Genomic DNA, 26070 nt, shown 5'->3' with positions numbered 1-26070 from the left:
CACCTCCATGTACAAACTCTTGCTGCTTCTTCGCCCCTCCTGCTGTTTCTGCCCGCACTACAATCGCACGTGCTGTTCTCTGCAGTGGTATGCTGCCTGGAGGGAGTGTTCATTAGCATCTGGTTAAAGACCATTGCCTGGAATTTCCTCGATGTTGTTCCCGATCTCCTGCAGTAACTTCATAAGAACATAAGAAATAGGAGCAGGAGTTTGCCCCTCGAGCCTGCTCCGCCATTTAATAAGATCATGGCTGATCTGCTCTTGGGCTCAGCTCCACTTCCCTCCACTGCCCGCTCCCCATAACTCTTCACTCCCTTATCATTCAAAAATCTGTCGATCTCCACCTTAAGTATATTAAATGAGCCAGCCTCCACAGCTCTCTGGGGCAGAGAATTCCACAGACTTACAACCCTCTGAGAGAAGAAATTCCTCCTCATCTCAGTTCTAACTGGGCGATCCCTTATTCTGAAACTATGCCCCCTAGTTCTAGATTCCCCCACAAGTGGAAACCATCCTCTCTGCATCTACCTTGTCGAGCCTCCTTCAGTTGAGATTCAGTGGGACCCCTGGAGAACTGGCATAAACACCTAAAATAAGCCATTGACCCCGTTTCTCCAGAGTTTCCTCTGAAGATATGTCAGAAGATTCGGAGAACCTAGTGAAATTCTGCCCATATCCCAGTTTTCTAATGAGTTTCACTAAATTTGAACTGGAAATACTGGCTTCCCAGAAACCATATGTTGTTTTTCAGCTCTGAATTTCAATTCGTTCTGATTCTGAAGCGCAGTCAGTTTTGCTAAACCTAGAGCACGGTGGAAAGAAAGTTGAAGAGATTATGCTCGGAATGTATACTGATGACATGGATACTGTTAATTAATATTTTTTCTCTGATTTTCATGAATTGTTGTCTTTTATATTTTTTGTTCCAATTTTTTCACACATTTCAATAGTCCAAAATAAACATGGGAACAATTTTCAAAGGTAAAAAACAAAAAGTAACTCTGTAAATATGATTTAAATATATTTCAGCTGAGGTAGATAGTCTGGGAAACAGAGCCCTGCCTATAAAGAACGAATCTTTGGCTTCAACATCAGGTATGTTATCAATATTGTTAATTTTAATTTAATTAAAATTTCATTAGCTAGTCATATACCTATTGCTATTTGTGTGAAATTTGGCTGCCATATTACAGCAATGTTTGCACTTCAATAAAGTAATTCATTGGCTATGAAGTGCCTTACAACAGTCTGAGGTCATTAAACGCATTATATAATCGTACTTGTTCTTATCAGTTGGTCAATATAGTATGTGTAGCATTCTTCAGTTTCACAGGAATACTCCCCTTTTTTTTAACCACTGGTCATTCATTTCTTCCAACTTCCAACGAAATTTTTGTCATGTTTTTTAGTGTTCATTAGCACCTGGTTAAAAACCATTGCCTGGAATTTTGACGGCAGTGTTCCTAATCTCCTGCAGTAACTTCAGCTGAAGATCAGTAAAATTCCTGAAGAAATGGCATGAATCGCTAAAATTAACCATTGACACCATTTCTCCAGAGTTTCTGCTGAAGTTACAACAGAAGATTGGGAGAACCCGACTAGAATTCTTCCCTCAAACCTGTTTTCTACTCATTTACTCTGGATTGGAACTTAAAATATTGTCTTCCCAAAATTCCGTACTATGTTTTCCAGCTCTGAGTTTCAATTCCTTCTAATTCTGAAACGCAGTCAGTTTTTCTAAACCCAGAGCTCCGTGGAAAGAAAGTGAGAGACGATATTGTGAGAGACGATATAGGCTCGAATGAACAAAATATTGAATCATTGTGGGTGGAGATTAGAGATAGTAAGGGGACAAAGTCACTGGTGGGCGTAGTTTATAGGCCCCCAAATAATAACTTCACGGTGGGGCGGGCAATAATCAAGGGAATAATGGAGGCATGTGAAAAAGGAACGGCAGTAGTCTTGGGGGATTTTAACCTACATATCAATTGGTCAAATCAAATCGCACGGGGTAGCCTGGAGGAGGAATTAATCCGGGATTGTTTCTTAGAACAGTATGTTACAGAACCTACAAGGGAGCAAGCTATCTTAGATGTGGTCCTGTGTAATGAGACAGGAAAAATAAACAATCTCCTAGTAAAAGATCCTCTCGGAATGAGTGATCACAGTATGGTTGAATATGTAATACAGATTGAGGGTGAGGAAGTTGTGTCAGAAACGAGCGTACTATGCTTAAACAAAGGGGACTACAGTGGGATGAGGGCAGAGTTGGCTAAAGTAGACTGGAAACACAGACTAAACAGTGGCACAATTGAGGAACAGTGGAGGACTTTTAAGGAGCTCTTTCATAGTGCGCAACAAAAATATATTCCAGTGAAAAAGAAGGCGGTAAGAGAAGGGATAAGCAGCTGTGGATAACCAAGGAAATAAAGGAGAGTATCAAATTAAAGACCAATGCGTATAAGGTGGCCAAAGTTAGTGGGAAACTAGAAGATTGGGAAAATTTTAAACAACAGCAAAGAATGACTGAAAAAGCAATAAAGAAAGGAAAGATAGATTACAAAGGTAAACTTGTGCAAAACATAAAAACAGACAGTAAAAGCTTTTACAGATATATAAAACGGAAAAGAGTGACTAAAGTAAATGTTGGTCCCTTAGAAGATGAGAAGGGGGATTTAATAATGGGAAATGTGGAAATGGCTGAGACCTTAAACACTTATTTTGCTTCGGTCTTCACAGTGGAAGACACAAAAACCATGCCAAAAATTGCTGGTCACAGAAATGTGGGAAGGGAGGACCTTGAGACAATCACTATCACTAGGCGGGTAGTGCTGGACAGGCTAATGGGACTCAGGGTAGACAAGTCCCCTGGTCCTGATGAAATGCATCCCAGGGTATTAAAAGAGATGGCAGAAGTTATAGCAGATGCATTCGTTATAATCTACCAAAATTCTCTGGACTCTGGGGAGGTACCAGCGGATTGGAAAGCAGCTAATGTTACGCCTCTGTTTAAAAAAGGGGGCAGACAAAAGGCAGGTAACTATAGGCCGGTTAGTTTAACATCTGTAGTGGGGAAAATGCTTGAAACTATCATTAAGGAAGAAATAGCAGGACATCTAGATAGGAATAGTGCAATCAAGCAGACGCAGCATGGATTCATGAAGGGGAAATCATGTTTAACTAATTTACTGGAATTCTTTGAGGATATAACGAGCATGATGGATAAAGGTGTACCGATGGATGTGGTGTATTTAGATTTCCAAAAGGCATTCGATAAGGTGCCACACAAAAGGTTACTGCAGAAGATAGAGGTACGCGGAGTCAGAGGAAATGTATTAGCATGGATAGAGAATTGGCTGGCTAACAGAAAGCAGAGACTCGGAATAAATGGGTCCTTTTCGGGTTGGAAATCGGTGGGTAGTGGTGTGCCACAGGGATCGGTGCTGGGACCACAACTGTTTACAATATACATAGATGACCTGGAAGAGGGGACAGATTGTAGTGTAACAAAATTTGCAGATGACACAAAGATTAGTGGGAAAGCGGGTTGTATAGAGGACACAGAGAGGTTGCAAAGAGATTTGGATAGGTTAAGCGAATGGGCTAAGGTTTGGCAGATGGAATACAATGTCGGAAAGTGTGAGGTCATCCACCTTGGGGGAAAAAAAAACAGTAAAAGGGAATATTATTTGAATGGGGAGAAATTACAACATGCTGAGGTGCAGCGGGACCTGGGGGTCCTTGTGCATGAATCCCAAAAAGTTAGTTTGCAGGTGCAGCAGGTAATCAGGAAGACGAATAGAATGTTGGCCTTCATTGCGAGAGGTATGGAGTACAAAAGCAGGGAGGTCCTGCTGCAACTGTATAGGGTATTGGTGAGGCCGCACCTGGAGTACTGCGTGCAGTTTTGGTCACCTTACTTAAGGAAGGATATACTGGCTTTGGAGGGGGTACAGAGACGATTTACTCGGCTGATTCTGGAAATGAGGGGGTTACCTTATGATGATAGATTGAGTAGACTGTGTCTTTACTCGTTGGAGTTCAGAAGGATGAGGGGTGATTTTATAGAAACATTTAAAATAATGAAAGGGATAGACAAGATAGAGGCGTAGAGGTTGTTTCCACTGGTCGTGGAGACTAGAACTAGGGGGCACAGCCTCAAAATACGGGGGAGCCAATTTAAAACCGAGTTGAGAAGGAATTTCTTCTCCCAGAGGGTTGTGAATCTGTGGAATTCTCTGCCCATGGAAGCAGTAGAGGCTAGCTCATTGAATGTATTCAAGTCACAAATAGATAGATTTTTAACCAATAAGGGAATTAAGAGTTACGAGGAGCGGGCGGGTAAGTGGAGCTGAGTCCACGGCCAGATCAGCCATGATCTTGTTGAGTGGCGGAGCAGGCTCGAGAGGCTAGATCGCCTACACCTGTTCCTAATTCTTATGTTCTTATGTTCTTAAAGTGGAGGAGAATATGCTCGGATGTGTACTGGTGACATGAATGCTGCGTTAATTAATATTTTTTCACTGATTTTCAATGAACCGTTGCCTTTTACATTTTTTATTCCAACTATTACACACTTTTGAAAAAGTCCAAAATAAACATAAATAAAGAAACAAAAAGTAGACCTCTAAATATGATTTAAATATATTTCAGCTGTGGAAGAACGTGAGGGAAAGAAAGCTGCGCATAGAACACTAGAAAATTTGTCTGCATCATCAGGTATACGTCAATAGTATTACATTAATTTCATTGAAATGTCATTATGTATTCACGCCTCCCTCGTCTCAGGGTAAAGTTGGTGCTGGATATTCTGCGAGGGGAAGGGGAACAGCCAGATCTCATGGTCCATGTTGGAACCAATGACATAGGTAGTAATGTGTTGAGGTCCTTCAGGCAACGTTTCAGGAGGAAGGAAATTGATTAAGAGGGCGAGATTGGGGGCGGTAACCTGTTGGGGATGGGACTTTCCGCGCCTGGCACAGAAGTCCCGCCCCCGCCGCTGAATTGGGCTTACTGCCCCTCAAAGGAAGTGAAGCGCAATCTTGCGAGCTCCAGTTCTTTTTGGGGTGGGTCCCCGGGTGCTACTGGGGTGAGTACTGGATTGCTACGCAGATGCTCTGTTAAACACGAATGCTCTTCAACGCCCCTCCCCTTCGCTTACAGGGAAGGGCCACTGCGCACCCTGCAAGGCCTTTGATGGCCTCACTAGGCCACCAGGGCAGCTTGGGTCTGGGCCTACAGCCCGGCACCCAAGACAGAGTGCCGGGCTGCACAATGGTGGCCAGCCAAACTAGGGATCACATAGTCGAACCAACCCGAGTGTCAGCAACACAATTAAGATGGCGGCATGGGGCGCTATCGACCACCCCTTCAATTTCAGCCCTACGAGCGGATGACAGCCAGCTTCGCAACCCCGCAACATCAGCGCACGCCAGCCTCGTGGGCTATGGGGCAATTTCCCCTGCGGGTTGATAAATGGTTGGCGCGCAGCGCCGATAGGTCCCCCTGGTGAAAAGTGTCTTCCACCTTGTTAGAGCCTGGTCTCTTAAAAAGGGGCAATTTCTCCCCCTAAGAAATAGGTCCTCAAAGGTAGGAATCTCAGGATTACTCTCTGTGCCACATGCTAGTGAGTATATAAACAGGAAGATAGTGCACATAAATGCGTGGCTGGAGAAGTGGTGCAGGAGGGGAGGATTTAAGATTCTTGGGGCATTGGAACCAGTTCTGGGGGAATGTGCATATGTACAAGATCGATGGGTCGCAGCTGAACAAAGCCGGGACCAATGTTCTCACTGAGAGGTTAACTAGTACTGTTGGGGAGGGTTTAAATTCATTTGGCAGCAGGAGAGAAACCAGAAAATAACAGAAAGGAGCAGAAATGAGATCAGAGGACAGAGCGTTATAAGCAGTAGTAAAATTAGAAATATCTTAACAATTGCAGAGCCCAGATTGAGGAAATAGCAAAGTGAGGAAGGAGGTATTAAATTGTATGTACGTCAATGTCCGTAGCATACGTATTACTGCTACATGGAAATATAATGTTGTTGCTTTAACAGAGACATAGTTAAAACAAGGCCAGGAATGGAAATCCTAATAATCCTGGTTATCAAATTTTCAGGAATGATAGAGAAGGAAGAATAAGCGGGGGAGTGGCAGAATTGATGATGATACAGTTCTAAAAAGAAAGGATACACTAGATGGTTCTGGGACTGAATCTATTTGGCTTGAGTTGAGTAACAGATGGGGAGCTGATACATTGTTTAGAGTTTTTCACAGAGCTCCAAACAGTGAGAAGGAAGTAGATGAGCAAATTTGTCTGCAAATTTCAACGGCGTGTAACAAAAATAAGGTAGTAGAATCATAGCAAGGTTACAACTCCGAAGGTGGCCGGTCAAACTTGTGCTAGCTCTTTGCAAGAGCACAGGGGATTGGGAAACTTTTAAACTTTTAAAAGCCAGCAAAGAACCACTAAAAAAATAATAAAGAGGGGGAAGATAGATTATGAAAGTAAACTAGCACGAAATATAAAAACAGATAGTAAGAGTTTCTACAGGTACATAAAAAGGAAGAGTGACTAAAGTAAATGTTGGTCCCTTAGAGGATGAGACTTGGGAATTAATGGGGAACAGGGAAATGGCAGAGATGTTGAACAAATATTTTGCATCGGTCTTCATGGTAGAAGACACGAAAAACATCCCAATAGTGGATAATCAAGGGGCTATAGGGAGGGAGGAAACTAAAAACAATCACTATCACTAAAGAAGTAGTACTCGGTAAAATAATGGGACTAAAGGCAGACAAGTCCCCTGGACCTGATGACTTGTGTCATGTATGAATGCTGGCCACCAGGTGGCGCCACTGTCAGAGGTCATTGGACTGTACGCATGCGTGTGCGGCCCAGGTATAAAAGGCAAGCCATCATGTAATGTAATCACTTTAGGCCCAAATAAAGCAGAACCAGGTTCGTATTTGTGTTAGTTTACAGCATTCAGTCTATCGAGTAATTACATGCATAACATTTGGTGATGAGATAACTTAAGAACCTTCGCATGCAAAAATTAGCACAATTGAAATTCTAGAGAGATTCATGGAGGGAGAGGACTAAGCAGCTCGCCTGGTCCAGTACTTGGTGACCAACAAAATGGAGGAACCCACTGACGCAGTTAGGCGCAGGGCGGTCTTCCTCACAGTTTGCAGTCCGAAAATCTATGGACTCATAAAGAATCTTCTCTCACCTGCAAGTCCAACGGTCAAGGACTATGAGGAATTGCGTGCTCTGGTACGTGACCATCTCAAACCAGAAGAAGTCACCATTATCTCACTATCGATTCTACAAGCATGTTTGTTCTGAGGGCCAGGATGTGTCGGAATTAATTGCCGACCTAAGACATCTAGCTGGACTGTGTAAGTTCGAAAATGCGTTGGGAGACATGCTGCGGGATTTCATTGTAATCGGCATCAACCACGAGGTGATCCTGCGTAAGCTACTGGCATGGAGACGCTGGATTTGAGCAAGGCCATCACAATTGCCCAGGCATGCATGACGACAGACAAAAACTTAAAGCAGATATCATCGGAAAATTGGAACTCGGCAATTACTGTAAACAAGATTGTATCGTTGTTTGGCAGAGCTGCGTATGGCAGGGCCTACTCGACTGCGTATGCGAAACCTGTGGCTGCCCAAAGTCTGCCAACGGGAATGAATCCAATTTCACCGTGTTGGCGTTGTGGGGGCAATCATCGGCCTCATCAGTGTCGGTTTCAACAGTATATTTGTAAAGGCTGTTCGAGACTGGGGCATCTCCAGTGCATGTGTCCGCAACTGAGCAAGCGTGCTACGACACACCACACGGAGGATGATGACCAGTATAGCGCGGATCCGGATATGCAATCCGAGATACCAGAGGAGGAAGTGTATGGACTGTATTCGTTGCCAACAAAGAGCCAACCCATAATGTTTAATGTGAAACTTAATGGCGTGCCGGTACCGATGGAATTGGACACGGGTGCGAGTCAATCAAATGAGCCAGAGGACATTGGACAAGCTGTGGGACACTAAGGCTGTGAGGCCTAAGCTGAGTCCAGTCAATGCCAAGTTGCATACATACACTAAAGAACTCATAACGGTCATTGGCAGTGCAGGAGTCAAGGTATCGTATGATGGCGCAGTTCATAATTTACCATTATGGATTGTTCCAGGCAATGATCCAACATTGCTTGGCAGGAATTGGCAAGAAAAAATCAAATGGAATTGGAACGATATCAAAGCGTTGTCGTCATCGGATGATACTCCATGTGCTCAAGTGCTGAGCAGGTTTCCCTCGGTGTTTGAACCAGGCATCGGCAAATTCACGGGAACCAAGGCGCAGATTCATGTGGACTTGGATACAAGACCCGTCCATCATAAAGCTCGGGCGGTTCCATACATGATGAGGGAGCAGGTCGAAATCGAACTGGACAGACTCCAGTGTGAAGGGGTCATATCACCGATCGAATTTAACGAATGGGCCAGCCCCATTGTTTCTGTGGTGAAGAATGATTGCACTGTCAGGATTTGTGGAGACGACAAGATTACGATCAACCGAGTTTTCGAATCAGGATCAATACCCGTTACCGGAGGCTGATGACCTGTTTGCAATGCTAGCCGGGGGAAAGTCGTTCACTAAACTGGATCTGACATTGGCTTACATGACACAGGAGCTGGTCGAGACATCGAAGAAACTTACTTGCATCAACACTCATAAAGGACTGTTTATCTACAACAGGTGTCCTTTTGGAATTCGCTCGGCTGCAGCCATATTTCAGAGGAACATGGAGAGTTTACTGAAGTCCCTCCCGAGAACCGTCGAGTTCCAAGATGACATCCTGGTTACAGACCGTGACACCGCCGAACATCTGAACAACCTGGAAGAGGTTCTACATCGCCTGGACAAAGTGGGACTCAGACTAAAAGTTTCGAAGTGCGTCTTCATGGCACCAGAAGTCGAATTCCTGGGGAGGAAAATTGCTGCTGACAGCATCAGGCCTACGGACTTAAAAACCAAGGTCATCAAAAATGCATCCAAGCCTCAGAATTTGACGGAGCTGCATTCGTTCCTTGGTCTACTCAACTACTGCGGTAATTTCCGACCTAGATTGAGAATTTTATTGGAGCCACTGCACATGCTGCTTAGAAAAGGCGACAACTGGGTTTGGGGTGCATCTCAAGCAGAGCTTTTGAGAAAGCTACTAATCTGCTTTGCTCTAACAAGCTGTTGGTACATTATGATCCGTGGAGTTGGTTGCATGCTCCAACAAGCTAATGAGTCGGGTAAACTAAAACCTGTTGCGTATGCTTCTAAGAATTTGTCAAAGGCGGAAAGAGCCCACAGCATGGTAGAAAAAGAAGCATTAGCCTGTGTGTATGGGGTTAAAAAGATGCATCAGTACCTGTTTGGTCTTCGGTTTGAACTGGAAACAGATCACAAGCCACTCATTTGAATGTTTTCTGAAAACAAAGGTATCAATACTAATGCATCGTCCCACATCCAGAGGTGGGCGCTGACATTATCTGCCTATGATTATGTCTTCCGCCATAGACTTGGCACCGAGAATTGTGCCGATGCACTAAGCCGTCTGCCATTGCCCACACCGGAGGTGGAGATGCCACAACCTGCAGACCTACTGTTCGTCATGGATGCTTTTGAAAGTGAAGGAACCCCTGTCACGGCTCAACAAGTTAAGACCTGGACCAGCCAGGACCCGATATTATCGGTTGTAAAATGTTATGTCCTTAGTGGTAATTGGTCTGCCATACCCAAGCAAATGGGTGATGAGACCAAACCTTACAACCGTTGCAAAGACGAACGATCCATTCAGTCAGATTGTTTACTGTGGGGTAGTCGTGTTGTTACGCCTAAAAAAGGCAGAGAGAAATGTGTACATGGCCTACATAGCACTCATCCCGGTATTGTCATGATGAAAGCCATTGCCAGGTCTCAAATATGGTGGCCTGGAATTGATTCTGATCTGGAATCATGTGTGCATCAATGCAAAATTTGCATGCAGCTAAATAAAGCACCAGCAGAATCGTGGCTGAGTCTGTGGTTGTGGCCATCGAAATCATGGTCCAGGATCCACATCGACTTGGCAGGTCCCTTCTTTGGAAAGATGTTTTTAGTTGTGGTGGATGCATATTCCAAGTGGATAGAGTGTATAATCATGTCATCCAGTACATCCACAGCTACTATTGAGAGCCTTCGTGTCATATTTGCCGCTCATGGTCTGCCCGACATCGTTGTAAGCGACAACGGACCTTGCTTCATTAGTCTGGAATTTCAAGAGTTCATGAAACTCAATGGTATCAAACATGTGAGGTCAGCACCATTCAAATCTGCATCCAATGGTCAAGCAGAGCGTGCTGCCCAAACCATCAAGCAGAGTATGAAACGTGCAACTCAAGGTTCACTGCAGACTCGCTTGTCATGCAGATTGCTTAGTTACAGGGCAAGACCCCACATGCTTACCGGGGCCCCCCCTGCAGAACTATTGATGAAGAAAGGTCTCAAAAAATCAGACTCTCTCTTGTCCACCCTGACTTGAATGATCATGTTGAATATAGACATCAAAGTCAGCAGTGGTATCATGATCGCGCTGGTCTGTCACGCGACATTTCTGTTATCAATCCTGTGTATTTACTAAATTATGGTCAAGGTCTCAAGTGGATCGGAGGTAGTGTTACGGCCAAGGAGGGTAACAGAGTGTTTATCGTCAAGCTCTAGAATGGGCAAACATGCAGGAAACACGTTGATCAGATAAAGTTGCGGCACACAGATGAACCGGAACAGTCTGAGGAAGATACAATCAGTGACCAACCAACCTACCCTCAGTCATCAAAGGACTCCGCTGTCATCAATGAACCTGCACTTTCAATCCCTGACATGGTCATTGCCACTCCTATCAGAACAGCTACCCAGTCCCCCAGTCATAACAGACTCAGAACGCTCACTCATTGTCACTTTCATCAGATGTAGGAGGGAAGGCTTTAAATTCTTGAGGCATTGGGACTGCTTCTGGGGGAGATGGGACCTGTAGAAACCAGACGGATTGCACCTTAACAGCGCCAGGACCAATATCCTCGCGGGGAGGTTTGCTAGTGCTGTTGGGGAGAGTTTAAACTAGCTTGGCAGGGGGATGGGAACCTGAGAACGAATTCAAAAGGGAAGGAAGTAAAGCTGAAATTGGATAGTCAGAATCTAGAAGGCGAATCTGTAAGACAGAGGAAACAGGGTTTAGTATGTCGTAAGCAAGGAGGTCTTCCTGTGCTGAATGGTATATACTTTAATGCAAGGAGTATAGCGAATAAGGCGGATGAACTAAGAGCACAGGTAGACACTTGGGAGTATGACATTATAGCCATTACAGAAACATGGCTGAAAGAGGGGCAGGTTTGGCAGATCAATATTCCTGCCTACAGGATTTTTAGACAAGATAGAGAGGGGGGTAAAAAGTGTGGGGGAGGGAGGGTTGCGGTACTGATTAAAGAAAATTTTATAGCGGTGAGGAGGGATGATATGTTAGAGCGATCATCAAATGAGGCCATGTGGGTCGAATTGAAAAATAAAAAAAGGGCAATCACACTGCTGGGCGTGTATTATAGACCCCAAAACAGTGGGAGGGAGATAGAGGAGAAAATATGTAGGCAAATTGCTATGAAGTCCAAAAACCATAGGGTAGTAATAGTAGGGGATTTTAACTATCCAAATATTGATTGGGACAAATTTAGTGTGAAGGTATAGAGGATGCGGAATTCTTGAAATGCATTTAAGAGAACTTTTTTAGTCAGTATATAGCAAGCCCAGCACAAGAGAGGGCGGTCTTGGATTTAGTTTTGGGGAATGAGGTGAGCAGGCTGAAGGGGTATTAGTGGGAGAGCACTTGGATGCCAGTGACCATAATTCAGTCAGATTCAAGTTGGTATGGATAAGGACAAGGGTCCCAAATTTCCCCAGCCGCTTAGAGCGACGTAGTTAGATGTGGTGCGCCGACTTCTTGGGGGAAAAAAAGGGGCAAAAATCTACCTTCGAATTTGGCCGCTCCCTCGTTGTCCGGATCGGGGAGGGGTGGGGGGTGGCAGTGCTTCGGCCGTGCTTTCTCAGTGCGGCCAGCAAAGGGGCGGGGCTTGGGCCCAGCATGTTACATAGAAACATAGAAACATAGAAAATAGGTGCAGGAGTAGGCCATTCGGCCCTTCTAGCCTGCACCGCCATTCAATGAGTTCATGGCTGAACATTCAACTTCAGTACCCCATTCCTGCTTTCTCGCCATACCCCTTGATCCCCCTAGCAGTAAGGACCTCATCTAACTCCTTTTTGAATATATTTAGTGAATTGGCCTCAACAACTTTCTGTGGTAGAGAATTCCACAGGTTCACCACTCTCTGGGTGAAGAAGTTCCTCCGCATCTCGGTCCTAAATGGCTTACCCCTTATCCTTAGACTGTGACCCCTGGTTCTGGACTTCCCCAACATTGGGAACATTCTTCCTGCATCTAACCTGTCTAACCCCGTCAGAATTTTATATGTTTCTATGAGGTCCCCTCTCATTCTTCTGAACTCCAGTGAATACAAGCCCAGTTGATCCAGTCTTTCTTGATAGGTCAGTCCCGCCATCCCGGGAATCAGTCTGGTGAACCTTCGCTGCACTCCCTCAATAGCAAGAATGTCCTTCCTCAGGTTAGGAGACCAAAACTGTACACAATACTCCAGGTGTGGCCTCACCAATGCCCTGTACAACTGTAGCAACACCTCCCTGCCCCTGTACTCAAATCCCCTTGCTATGAACATGCCATTTGCTTTCTTAACCGCCTGCTGCACCTGCATGCCAACCTTCAATGACTGATGTACCATGACACCCAGGTCTCTTTGCACCTCCCCTTTTCCTAATCTGTCACCATTCAGATAATAGTCTGTCTCTCTGTTTTTACCACCAAAGTGGATAACCTCACATTTATCCACATTATACTTCATCTGCCATGCATTTGCCCACTCACCTAACCTATCCAAGTCGCTCTGCAGCCTCACAGCATCCTCCTCGCAGCTCACACTGCCACCCAACTTAGTGTCATCCGCAAATTTGGAGATACTACATTTAATCCCCTCATCTAAATCATTAATGTACAGTGTAAACAGCTGGGGCCCCAGCACAGAACCTTGCGGTACCCCACTAGTCACTGCCTGCCATTCTGAAAAGTACCCATTTACTCCTACTCTTTGCTTCCTGTCTGACAACCAGTTCTCAATCCATGTCAGTACACTACCCCCAATACCATGTGCTCTAACTTTGCACATCAATCTCTTGTGTGGGACCTTGTCGAACGCCTTCTGAAAGTCCAAATATACCACATCAACTGGTTCTCCCTTATCCACTCTACTGGAAACATCCTCAAAAAATTCCAGAAGATTTGTCAAGCATGATTTCCCTTTCACAAATCCATGCTGACTTGGACCTATCATGTCACCTCTTTCCAAATGCACTGCTATGACATCCTTAATAATTGATTCCATCATTTTACCCACTACCGATGTCAGGCTGACCGGTCTATAATTCCCTGTTTTCTCTCTCCCTCCTTTTTTGGAGGGATGTTGTGGAGTGCCGGCAGGGGCATGCATGAGTGTTTGAGTGTGCGCGCATGCGCAATGGGCGGTTTAGTTTGCGCGTATGCGCAGTGCAACAGGATACTTGGCAATCGGCCAATTAAAGGGAGAGCATCCTCAGAATAATTGGTTATGGAGCATATATAAAGGTGAGGTCTGAATATTGATTTTTGTGTGGCTGAGGGAGTGGGGAGGAGTGGGGAGGGGTACTGGATAGATGTAAGAGAGGTGTGATCTTTGAACATTACCTGCATTTGAGTCCAATAGACGAATGGCGCAAGAGTGTGCAAGACGAACCAAGGATTTCCTCAATGAGGAAGTGGAGAAATTAGTGACTGTAATTGAGGAGAAATGGCTGGAGCTGGATATCAGCAAGAGTGGTCCGTCAAAGGTCTCACCCAAGGAAATGAGAAAAAGATGGAACCGCGTTGCCGAAGAATTCTCCACTGGGGTCAATACCGCAAGATCTGGAAGCCAGTGCAAGAAGAAATGGCAGGATATTGGTCAAGTAATGAGTGTAAGTAATATCTTCATCTTTAAATTGAATTGCAGTGAAAAATATGAGCATCTATATGTGTCCCACCCATCAGAAACGCACCATGTCTGACAATTAATATTTTCATCTTAGCAGAAGAAATTGGCCCACAACATGAGGGAGAGAACTAGAACAGGAGGAGGTCCGCCAAATCTGCACCAACTGACACCCCTGGAACAGAGGGTCGCTACCTTGCTGACTCGCACCGGCAGAAAAAGAATCAGCTCTGCACAAGCTGGACCCACATGCGAGGGGATGGTGAGTCATTAAAATGCATAGTCGCCCTTCAAATCAACCCGCTGACTGGCCTGCTACGCGTGAGAGTACTCATGCCCCCTCCTATGCTGCTAACCATTTGATTGTTGTGTTGTCTTTTGCAGAAGAAGAAGACACTCCTCAAGATCCTGAGGATCCAGATGCATGCTCTCCAGACCAAGGCGGGTGGGGGGAGGAGGGGTCCATGGAAATGTGTGCTTAGGAGAATGCTGAACGCGATATGGATCAAGAAATATCACAGGGCATCACACTAGAGATAATAAAGTGTCCTGGCTTGTCCAGGTTTTGATCTGCTGGGCAGTGACGGGTGACTGCTCACTCTCAAATGCTTCCATAACCATTCTTTCTCAATCATGCTGTAGGCTCTCTCAGCCTTAGACAGACTCCTGGGTGCATAAGCAATCGGTTGCAGTTTCCCAAAATCATTGGCTTGTTGCAATACACACCCGACGTCATATGACGACGCATCACATGCTAGTATCAAACGCTTACGTGGATCATACAACACAAGCAATATCTTTGAGCATAACAATTTTCTTGGCTTTTGCCCCAAACCCATTCATCCCCTTTTCGTAGCAAGACATGCAGTGGTTGTCACAGTGTGCTGAGACCCGGTAAGAAGTTACCAAAGTAGTTCAGGAGTCCCAGAAACGATCACAGCTCCGTCACATTGGGGTTGTTGGGTCAGTTTGGGGGTGATGGTTCAATTGGCGGTGATGGTTCAGTTTGTGTGCCTTCGGTGCCTTCGGTGCCTTCTCGATTGCCTCCGTCTTCGCGTTGGTGGGCCTGATGCCGTCCGCTGCAATCCTCCTTTCCAGGAACTCCACTTCAGGCGCCAGAAACACACTTGGAGCTTTTTAACCTGAGCCCACGCGGCTGAGTCGACTAAGAAACTCCTCCAGGATCTGCAGATGCTCGACTGTGTTCCGACCTGTGACCAAGATGTCGTCCTGGAAGACCACGGTGTGCGGGACTGACTTCAGTAAGCTTTCCATGTTTCTCTGGAATATCGCCGTCGCCGATTGGATTCCAAACGAGCATATGTTATAAACAAGAAGACCTTTGTGTGTGTTGATGCAGCTGAGGGTCATCGATGATTCCTGCAGTTCCTGCGTCATGTAGGCTGAAGTCAGATCCAGCTTCGTAAATGCCTTTCCTCCCGCCAGCATTGGAAAGAGGTCGTCGGCCTTTGGTAGTGGGTATTGGTCCTGCAGGGAGAAACGATTGATAGTTACTTTGTAATCGCCACAGATTCTGATGGTGCCGTCTCCCTTGAGGACTGGGACGATAGGACAGGCCCATTCATTGAACTCGATCGGGGAAATGATGCCCTCTCTTTGCAGCTGGTCTAGCTCGATCTCTACCCTATCTCTCATCATGTACGGTACCGCTCTCGCCTTGTGATTGATGGGATGCGCCCCCAGAATTAGATGGATCTGCACTTTTGTTCCTTGGAATTTCGCGATGCCTGGTTCGAACAGCGAAGGAAATTTGTTTAAGACCTGGGCACACGAAGTGTCGTCAGCGGGCGATAGCGCTCGGACGTCGTCCTCGTTCCAGCGTATCTTTCCCAGCCAGTTCCTGCCGAGCAGTGTGGGACCATCGCCCGGTACCACCCAGAGTGGTAGCTTGTGCACCGCTCCTTCGTAGGAGACCTTTACGGTAGCACTGCCGATTACAGGAATCATTTCTTTAGTGTAAGTTCTTCGTTTCATGCGAACTGGAGTTAAGACTGGCCTTGAGGCCTTGTTGCACCACAACCTTTCGAAAGTCTTTTTGTCCATGATGGATTGGCTCGCGCCTGTGTCCAGCTCCATTTAGTTCAACATTCAGCATTATCGGGGGACAATTCGTGGTGAATGTGTGCACCCCATGTACCTCTGCCTCCTCTATCTGAGGCTCTGGTTCATCGTGATCCTCCGTGGATCTGTCCTCCTCTGCAACATGGTGATTTGCAGGTTTAACAGGCTTTGCAGTTCGTCTGCACACTCGTTGGAGGTGTCCCATTGTTCCACAGCCCTTGCAAATGTACTCTTTGAATTGACATGAATGGAAACGATGATCACCCCGCAGCGCCAACAAGGTGTTAATGGCCTTGCATTCATCAGCCTTGATGGTGGACTCTGAGACATATGCGGATGTGTAGCTGCAGGTATGTTTGACCTGCCCTGTACGTTACGATTAGAAAAAAACATCACTTTGTTCACAGTACTTGTAGCAGCACTTGTGCGCTGAGAGATTTGCTTTGTATTGTCACTGGTGGCAATGAACGCCTGGGCTATCGCTGTGGCCTTACTCAAGGTTTGGGTCTCTACAGTCAAAAGTTTGCGAAGTATGGTTTTATGGCCAATGCCAAGTACGAAAAAGTCTCTGAGCATGTGCTCCAAATGTCCTTCAAATTCGCAATGTCCTGCAAGGCGTCTTAGCTCAGCGACATAATTCGCCACTTCCTGGCCTTCAGACCTTTTGTAGGTGTAGAACCGGTACCTCGCCATCAGAAAGCTTTCCTTCGGGTTCAAATACTCTCGGACCAGTGTGCACAAATCGTCGTATGATTTCTCCGTGGGTTTTGCTGGAGTGAGCAGATACTTCATGAGGCCATACGTTGGTGTCCCACAGACGGTAAGGAGGATCGCCCTTCGTTTGGCAGCGCTCTCTTCCCCATCTAGCTCCCTAGCTGAACCGTTACACACTGGTGATTCTTTACCATGAAAGGGTTAAATACAACTTACCATCTATCAACGTAAACTTTAAGTGGCACCAAGGTGATGGGCACCATTGATGTCTGAGCTGCACACACACAGCAGTGTGTCAGCATTGTCACTCACATCAGTGCTCTTTCAGATCTCACCTCCGCATGTAAGAGTGGGATTTAACAAATGCCAGCCACACTGCTGCCGTTCGTTCCGGTTAGTTCCACTTTTTGTGGCCGTTTTTTTGAGTGAGCGATATTGTGAGCGATATGTGGGCGAGGTGGTAAAATTGATGGTGGGCGATCTCATGGCCACTAGTTTGGGTAAATATGATCTTTACGACAAAAAAGTGGGCGGGAGTTAATATTGAATCTCGGCATTAATTTCATGCGGAAAGTAACGCTGGGCGATATTATGGGGATTGATTTTGCCTATTCTGCCGATTCCGTCCCAAAAAAGTGGGCGGATGGTAATATTTTTTCCCGGCGTTAAGCATATGGAGAAAGTAACACTCGGTGATAAGTTTCCTAAAAATGCCTATCAGTTTCCATTTTGTGCCAAAATGGGCGTCATATGGGCATTATACGTCATTTCAGCGATAAAGTGGGCGTTAAGCATGCAAAAAAAGTGGAGGTTCTAGCCCCAAATCTTTCTTTCTTTATTGTTTTATTTTTGAAAATTGTTCCCATTTTTATTTCTGACTTTTCAAAAATGTGCAAAAACCAGAAAAGGCAAAGGTTGATTGAAAAGCAAAGAAAATTATTAAATAACATAGCATCCATGTCATCAGTATATATTCCTAGTGTTATATATGTAAACTTGTATTTACTCTGTACAGCCACCAGAGGGCTCATCCGCTAGAGTCACAAGGGATCCCATAATCCCTTGGGAGCACAGGTATCTAAGGAGGCTTCACAGGTTGGAGAGGCACTCTGGAGACCTGCAAAAAGACTAAGGTCACACTTTACTTTGAGCTCACAGTCTGACTCTTTCACCATACACTACAACTGGCGACGAGTTACAGATAGCGAATCCAAAGATGCAGAGAACAGTGGGCATCCTGGAGAAATTCTCAGATGGAGATGATTGGGAAACTTTTGTGGAGCGACTTGACCAGCTATCTGAGACAATGCGCAACAAGGTTATGTTCAATAACAAAAGTCTAATACCAGCATTGGACTGAAATCATAAGTATCACAGCCAATAACACCCAACCCCCGCCCATACCCCACTTTTTCCACCATTGACATAAATCACATGTTCAACATGTCCAGCAACACAGAATACAAAGGCAAAGCAGGAGCATGGCCCCCAGCCCCCAACTTTGCAACAAATTGCATACACCCAGATGGAAATATAACATAGCCATCACCTGCGCACCTGCACCTCATTTTCCTTCCCACCTCCCCTTATTCTCCCAACCTCTATCACTTCCCCTCCTTAGAGCCTGGCCGAGGAGCTCCTCAGGCGGTGACTCATTGTGGGGGATGATGGCAGATGTAGTCTTTGGACGGGGACAGAAGTGGGGGGTGCCGAGAGGGCAACATTCTCTGATGCACAAGTAGGATCTTGGTCCTTGCTCTCATTGTCGTTCGCAGTGGTGGTGCGGAATCTAGGGGTGGAGTGCTGCGCTCGGGGACCACTGGGAGGCTTGAGGAAGCAGTGTTCCTGGCTGTCGCATCCAGAGCATCCGCCATGCGCGGAATATTCTCGGTCATGGTGGCCAGCTGTTGGGATATGCCCCCCCAATGCTTCGATGAGCTGGTCACCAATGTCTACAGTCCTCCTGGACAACTGTACCATCTCTCCGCTCTCATGTCGCACTCGTGGAACAGACCTGCCATGGAGGCGGGAATGACCAGAGGACCACTAGATAGCCTTGGGGTGGAATGGCTTCTGGAGCGTGGCGATGCAGGTTCTTCGAAGTCTGCGCTCTCATCTGTGGAGAACAGGCCCAGTGGATTGACGAGTGAGAATCGGAGCTCCTCAGCACCAGATGTAGTAGGATCGTCCGCCGACTCCTGCCCTGCACCCCCACCTTCTGGCCTCTGTGGTCTTGCCTGGAGCCACGCTGCTGGCTGAGCTGCAAAACACAAATTAGGTTATTAGAGGAGAAGGGGGTGCTAAGGTGACAAGGTGAGTCCAGCGCTACACACAGCATATGCACGACAAAAGCACCACCGCTATCAAAATCTTCACAGACATCACATTTCATGACCATCAACACATTGTGCATTGCAGTGATTTACATAAGGCCAGCATTATTTCGATGACAATTTAAAAAATCATCTATCATATATGATTGTTCGGATATGAGTGGATGTGGCATCTGTAGACTTTACATGACATAATGGTGTAAGCTTTACTCACGTGGCATCACTTCAGGGTCTGCAGATGCGCCATGGCTGTCCGGGGGTGCTTCCCGACGAGACCCACATGCTCCTCCATATCAGTGATGTCGCTGGGGATTAATGGCCCCCCACCCATTCGCCTCTGCACGGACCTCATCGTCGCTAGCTTTGGTAAAAGGTGACAGGACGATATGGCATGAGATCATTGCATGATATCATTGCTAGGTACTGTCACAGAGACTGATACAACACATAACCGACAGATATATTCATGATTATTATGATAATTATCATTCTTTACCCAAAGACGTACACCATGACTGCAGGCTTTGAGTAAAACATTCCCGGTAAAAGTGCAAGGCCTCACACCTGCTGATAGTCACTCATGACTGTTACAAATCAAATTATATAAATACATAAGTACATGTAAATCAATGTAATACTTACTCTTGTGGATCCCGCAAAGTCGTTCCATCGTTTGCGGCATTGGTTGTCCTCACGCACCTCGTTGGTCACCGACGAGACCACCTCTGCTATCTCGGTCCATTTCTTCTAGTAGGCCTTTGGGGTGGGCTTCCCACGCTCTCCCTGTGTCAAATCACCCCACTGTAACTCGACCTCCTGCAGGAGGGAGCCATTTGCCTCGTCCGAGAACCTCCTGGCTCTTTTGCTCCCTCCAATGTGCTCCTCTCCCGGCTCACTGCTCTCTCCAGCGTCAGTCTCCACAGCGTGCTGTGATGCCTCCTCCTTTCTCTCCATTATAGGCCAAATTTTGTCAAATATGTGGCTGGTAACACCTACATTTTGTTTGCCTACTTGCTGTGAAGCTCTAAAGTCTCCCTCCTTCCTCCCAAAACAGCTACACCACACCCAGCCTTGCCTTCAGTCCCTCTGAGCGCCCTCTTCTGCGCATGTCTTGGTGACCCTTGACCTCCAGAATCGAACATTGCCATGTTGTTACTAAGGACGGCCACACTTTACGGCAGAAGGTCAGAAAAATTTAACACTACCGCCCATTTTATATCGCTCGCGGTAACGCCCATTTTCAAAAGTGGAGACTAGGTGGTTTGAGAATGGGCGAGAAGCCGGCGATCTGAAAACCTTTTTTTAACCGCCCACGCCAGAAATTTTTGGGCGATAACCACAAAAGTGGAGGTTCTAGCCCTTGGATTTATATAGTACCTTTCATGACCACCGGATACCTCAAAGTGCTTTACAGCCAATGAAGTACCTTTGGAGTGTAGTTACACTGTTGTAATGTAAGAAAACGGTAAACCTATAAATATTGATTCGTTATATACAACTTGAATGCAAGTTGTTCTTTATATTTCAGAGAATGAAATTGATAAGAAAAAGACAGGTTTACAAGAAGCATTTTTGGCTTCAACAGGTATATTATCAATATTAATTTGATACCATTAAAATATCATTATCTGGTCATATATCTTTTGCTGTTTCAATGCAATTTGCCTCCCATATTATAACAGTGATCGCACTTCAAAAAGGTCAAGAAGCGATTTGTGACCTCACGTCATGGAAGGTGCTATATAATCGTACTTGTTCTTACCCGTTGGTCAGCATAGTATGTGAAGAGTTCGACAGTTTCACAGAAAAACTCTCATTTTTTTCACCTCAGGTCATTAATTTTTTTTCTAATTTACAACCAATTTTTTTGTCATGTTTTTTAGTATTCATTAGCATCTAGTTAAAGACCATTGCCTGGTCCCGATTTTCTGTAGCAACTTCGGCTGAAGAACAGAGGAACCCCTGGAGAACTGACATAAACAGCCAAAAAAAGCTTAATGCCATGCGTCGCCACATGCACACTTGCGACCTCTCTGCAGCAGAAATTCCTTCCTAGCTAAAAATTGCCGTTAACGCCGTTTCTCCAGAGTTTTCACTGAAGTTACGGCAGAAGATTTGGAAAATCCTACTGAAATTCTTCACCCCATCTCTGTTTTCTACGCATTCTATCTGGATTTGAATTGAAAATATTGAGGGAGAAATTGAGCTCTGTCTATTTATTAGGCGCTACTTGGCCTGCTAACAGTGGAAAATTGCGTCTGCGATGCGCACGCACATTTCCAATGGGAAGTGCACCAGAAACCGCTTTGGTAAAGCAGTTTGTGCGCAGGCACCTAACGACCACTGGCAGTATGCAGAGCAGCAGATTATGACATCATTCAGTGTACAACACTGATTTGATGCCAGCATTGCCATTTTGAACACCACGCTCCAGCCTACACCCTATCTTCACGTCTCACAGCAGAACACGACATAAAACAGCATGAAGGAGCACACTCACCAATGCTACTTTAAGGGATCATAAACTACCTGCAGGTTAGTTGCAGGATTATTTCTTCTGGCTTCTGGTGCAATTGTATGCCTTTTCTGAGCTTTCCTATACCTGCCAAAATTTTAATTAGTATATAGGGTGTGGTCTGGCTGGTGCTGAAGTTCATTTTTGTTCATATAAAAGCTTGTGCTGAAACAAGTTTCTTCCAGATATAGGTCACGGTAGACCTTCCTCTTGGAATTGAGCATGACTGGGAGAATGAAGAGAGATGACGCAGAGCAGGGCTAGCTGCTAGAAGAGGGAGGAGGAGGGCTCTCAACACGAGGCCATATCTGCCGAGAGTCTTTAGAGAGCTATTCTGTTACCTCAACTTCAGCGACGACCAATGACCAATGTTTGAGACGTTTTCGCTTCACTAAAACGGTCGTAACTGAAATCTGTTAACTGCTGCAGCCACAACTACAACCTCAAAGCAGGGCAAGGAACGCATTGCCTGTGGCAGTCAAGATGACCATGGTTTTTAATGTTTATGCATCTGGCTCCTTCTAGGCTGCTGCTGGATATAAGCAACATTTCACGGTTTGTAGTACGATGCTGCATAAGGAAGGTCACTTTGCACAGAGAGACAACTTCATCTCATTCGCTCTTGACAGAGGCAAGCATGCAGAGCGAGCATGAAGCTTTGCATGGATTGTAGGCACCCCCATGGTGCAGGGTGCCATTGACTGCACCAACGTTGCCTTGCGTGCACCTCACATGAACTCGGCCATTTTCATGAATCGAAAAGAATACCACTCTCTCAATGTGCAACTGGTGTGCAACCACAGGCAGCGCATCATGTATGTGAATATCTGTACAATTGGCAGTGGTCACAATTCCGTCACTTTGCAACAGTCCTCTGTACCACCTGTATTTGAACCACCACGGCAAGTCAAAGGCTGGTTACAGGACGACAAGTGTAGCACACCTGCATAGCAGGCATTCAGTAAAAGCCATGCTGCCACAAAGAACATTATAAAGCACGTCATCAGTGTCCTCAATCAACGCTTCAGCTGCCTAGTTGGTCCGGAGGCACCCTGCTGTACTCAGTTGAGCCACTATCAAGATTTGTGGTAGTATGCTACATGCTGCATAACCTGGCTATTATGAAAGGACAGCCCTTGCGACCACCTATCAGGTGAGAAGCTGAGGTGCACGAGGAAGAGGAGGAAGAGGAAGTGCAATAGGAAGTGGAGAAAGAGGAAGGGAAGCTGAAACACAGGAAGCCCCTTTCTGCCAGAACTCTACATGATGAAATAATTAATGAGCGATACCAGTAACCTCTACCATACTTCCCCTTTTATCAATATTCCCACGCTCCTTACCCTTCCTCTAACACTGACTAAAACATCGTTCTCTATATGACAACAGAAAAATAAAAAAACACTAGAAAATGCACATTCCAATCCAAATTTATAAATTCAATCAAGGCATAATGCATACAAAAATAAACTAATCACCCTTATGAATTCCCTCAGTGCCTGTCTTTCGTGTGCCTTTGCCTCTCATAGTGTCTTTATGAGGTGCTTCCCAATTTGCTGCAGCATGTTAGGTGGAAGGCTGCTGACCTCCAATTGAGGAGACTGAAATACACCTTGGAGGACGTTCTCAAGCAGCTCTGGGCCTAGAAGGCCCGGTTTCAGATTGCAGCAGTCTGGCTGGCTGGCTAACAGGCAACAGTAAGGGCACTGGCGGAGGGACGGGGCTGGGAGTAGGAATGCTGTCATTCTGAGGGAAGTAGTCTTATGCTGCATAGAATCACTGCCACTCTGGTGCAATGCTTCAACAATCATACTGATCTGTTGAAGAACAAATTGATGGACTGCTTTGGTATACAGAGCCATGATGGCAGCAGTCTGAGATTGCAAGGTAGAAATCTGAGCTTGCGTGCACGTCACATGAACTCGGCCATTTTCATGAATCGAAAAGAATTTCACTCCTTCAATATGCAGCTGGTGTGCAACCACAGGCAGCACTCGGACCTTTGGTGGAAGCTGTTTGAAAGAAAGAAAGTCTTGCATTTATATATCGCGTTTCACAATCTCAGGATGTCCCAAAGCACTTTGTAGCCAAATAAGTACTTTTTGAAGTGTAGTCACTGTTGTAATGTAGGAAACGTGGCAGCCAATTGCACATAGCAAGCTCCCACATTGTGATTATGACCAGATAATCTATTTTTGTTATGTTGATTGAGGGATAAATATTGGCCAAGATACCATGAATAACTCCCCTGCTCTTCTTCAAAATAGTGCCATGGGATCTATTATGTACTTGTGGGAGCAAACGGGGCCTTGGTTTAATGTCCCATTTGAAAGACAGCACCTCCAACAGTGCAGTACTCCTTCAGCACTGCACTAGAGTGCCAGCTTAGATTTTTGTGTTCAAGTCTCTGGAACCCACAACCTTCTGCCTCAAAAGCAAAAGTGCTACCCACTGAGCAACAGCGATGCAAATGGAAGCTGTGACAGCAGCCATCAGACACTGCATGCATAGGTGTGTTGATGGAGGTGACCACCCATTCCATGTTATAAAGGATAGGCTCCAAGGTCTGCGCAAAGCCCCGTGCCAAATTGGTGCTGACTCCTCTATGCTCCTTGACATTGAGGGGAGGCTTTCTGGCAGTCTTTCCACCGCACCAAACTTTTGGGTAAGTACACCCATCGTCTATCGCCTGGTCCATCAAAGTCCTCATCTGATCCCTCTGCAACAAAACTATGCGACCTCGCCCTCCGGTGAGCTGGCATCTGCGCTATCCTTTCTCCCCACCTTGGCACCTGCGCACTTGTACCTGGTGTCTCACCATGTGCCGATCCCTCCTCCTATCCTAGCCTCTAAAATACGCGCAGTGTCAGTATCTGAGCTGGTGGCTGTGACTTTAGGATCGAATTACGGTGTCTCTTTCTCTTCCTCCACTGATTGGGACAGTTCCACTTCTTGGGTATCTAAAATGAAAAAGAAACAAAGGTTGGGTTGTGGCAAGGGAAGAGGAGTAAGTTAGAAGTGCGTGCTTACACCATATGTAGCTTCTAAGTCAGAAGAGATTGAGGGATGAGGGAGAAGCAGGATGAGTGAAGGAAGATTAGGTATGCAGATACCCTCAGCATTGATCGCTTCAGCCAGTAGCCACGGTCTCAGTGATGCCTATTCTCATGATGGCCAGCACTGTCTCTCCATGGTGCTTAACACATGCAGGCGCGCTTTTCCTCCTCCAGTTTTTTGCTGCCGCCTGCTGTTTTGCACCACCTCCTCCTGCAAGAAAGAGGGCAGTATATCAGTGAGGATATACCTGCAATATGTTTTGGTGATATGGCTGTCATGGTTGAATAATCATCAGCATGTGCGAGCTGTGCGTTGTGGATGCGAGGCTTGCGACAATGTTAAGTGTGTGAGGGTGAGGTAAAGTAAATGGCCGGGAAATTGCACAGCGTCCCGTTTGGGGCCGGTAATATCTGTGAGGTGGGAGTTCCTGCGCCAGTCGCGGAAGTCCCGCCCCACTCGCGAAATTGGTGTTACTGCCCCCGAGGAAGTGGAGCGCAAAGAAACGCACTCCACTTCCTCTCTGGAGCACTAAGGGGGCAGATGCAGAGGGAACGGCACGCAGCGTTATGCACTGGGCCGCGTAGCTCTGCCGTGTCGAAGGGACCCTCCCCTTCATTAAAGGGGAGAGCCAAGCTGCAGACTCTGCGGAGCCCTACCTGGACCACCGGGGAGCGGGGTGCCGTATCATCAGCCGGGCAATCAAGCGGAGTGCCAGGCTGCCAGATCGTGTTCAAGGAGGCAACGGGCCGCAACATGTAAGTCGGCCGATTTATCATTTATGCGCAGAGCACCGTACGAGTGGCCGGCTGCCATGTAGGCATCTCCTGAAGCAGTCGCTGGCATTGCCCGACGCAGCTTCAGGGGACGATAACGAAGTTTTGCTCTGGGGCAAAAACGAGTCACTGTACGGTGATGACGTCATCGCCAGCGGAGCAGAGCGCTACCAGTTACTGCCGCCGCTAAACTCCCGTGAAATTTAGCAGGAGTTGTTAGGCCGCGCCTGGGCAAAAAGTTGTATGCAGCCCGTTAGCGCCCGAAGGGCATTAACGGAAGGTGCAAATGACCCCAATTCCTCTGCCTATGAATTGAAGGGTTGAGTACTGATTGATGGAGATTGTTGATAGGTGGGTGCTGGGGGTGTAGTGAGTTAAATTGTGGATGCAATCGGTTGGCTATGCCATTTGAAGATGAACACACCTTGACAACTC

This window comes from Pristiophorus japonicus, chromosome 8 (genome assembly GCF_044704955.1).
Source record: "Pristiophorus japonicus isolate sPriJap1 chromosome 8, sPriJap1.hap1, whole genome shotgun sequence".
In the NCBI taxonomy this organism is placed as follows: domain Eukaryota; kingdom Metazoa; phylum Chordata; class Chondrichthyes; family Pristiophoridae; genus Pristiophorus; species Pristiophorus japonicus.
Note: the sequence above shows the minus strand (reverse complement) of the source record.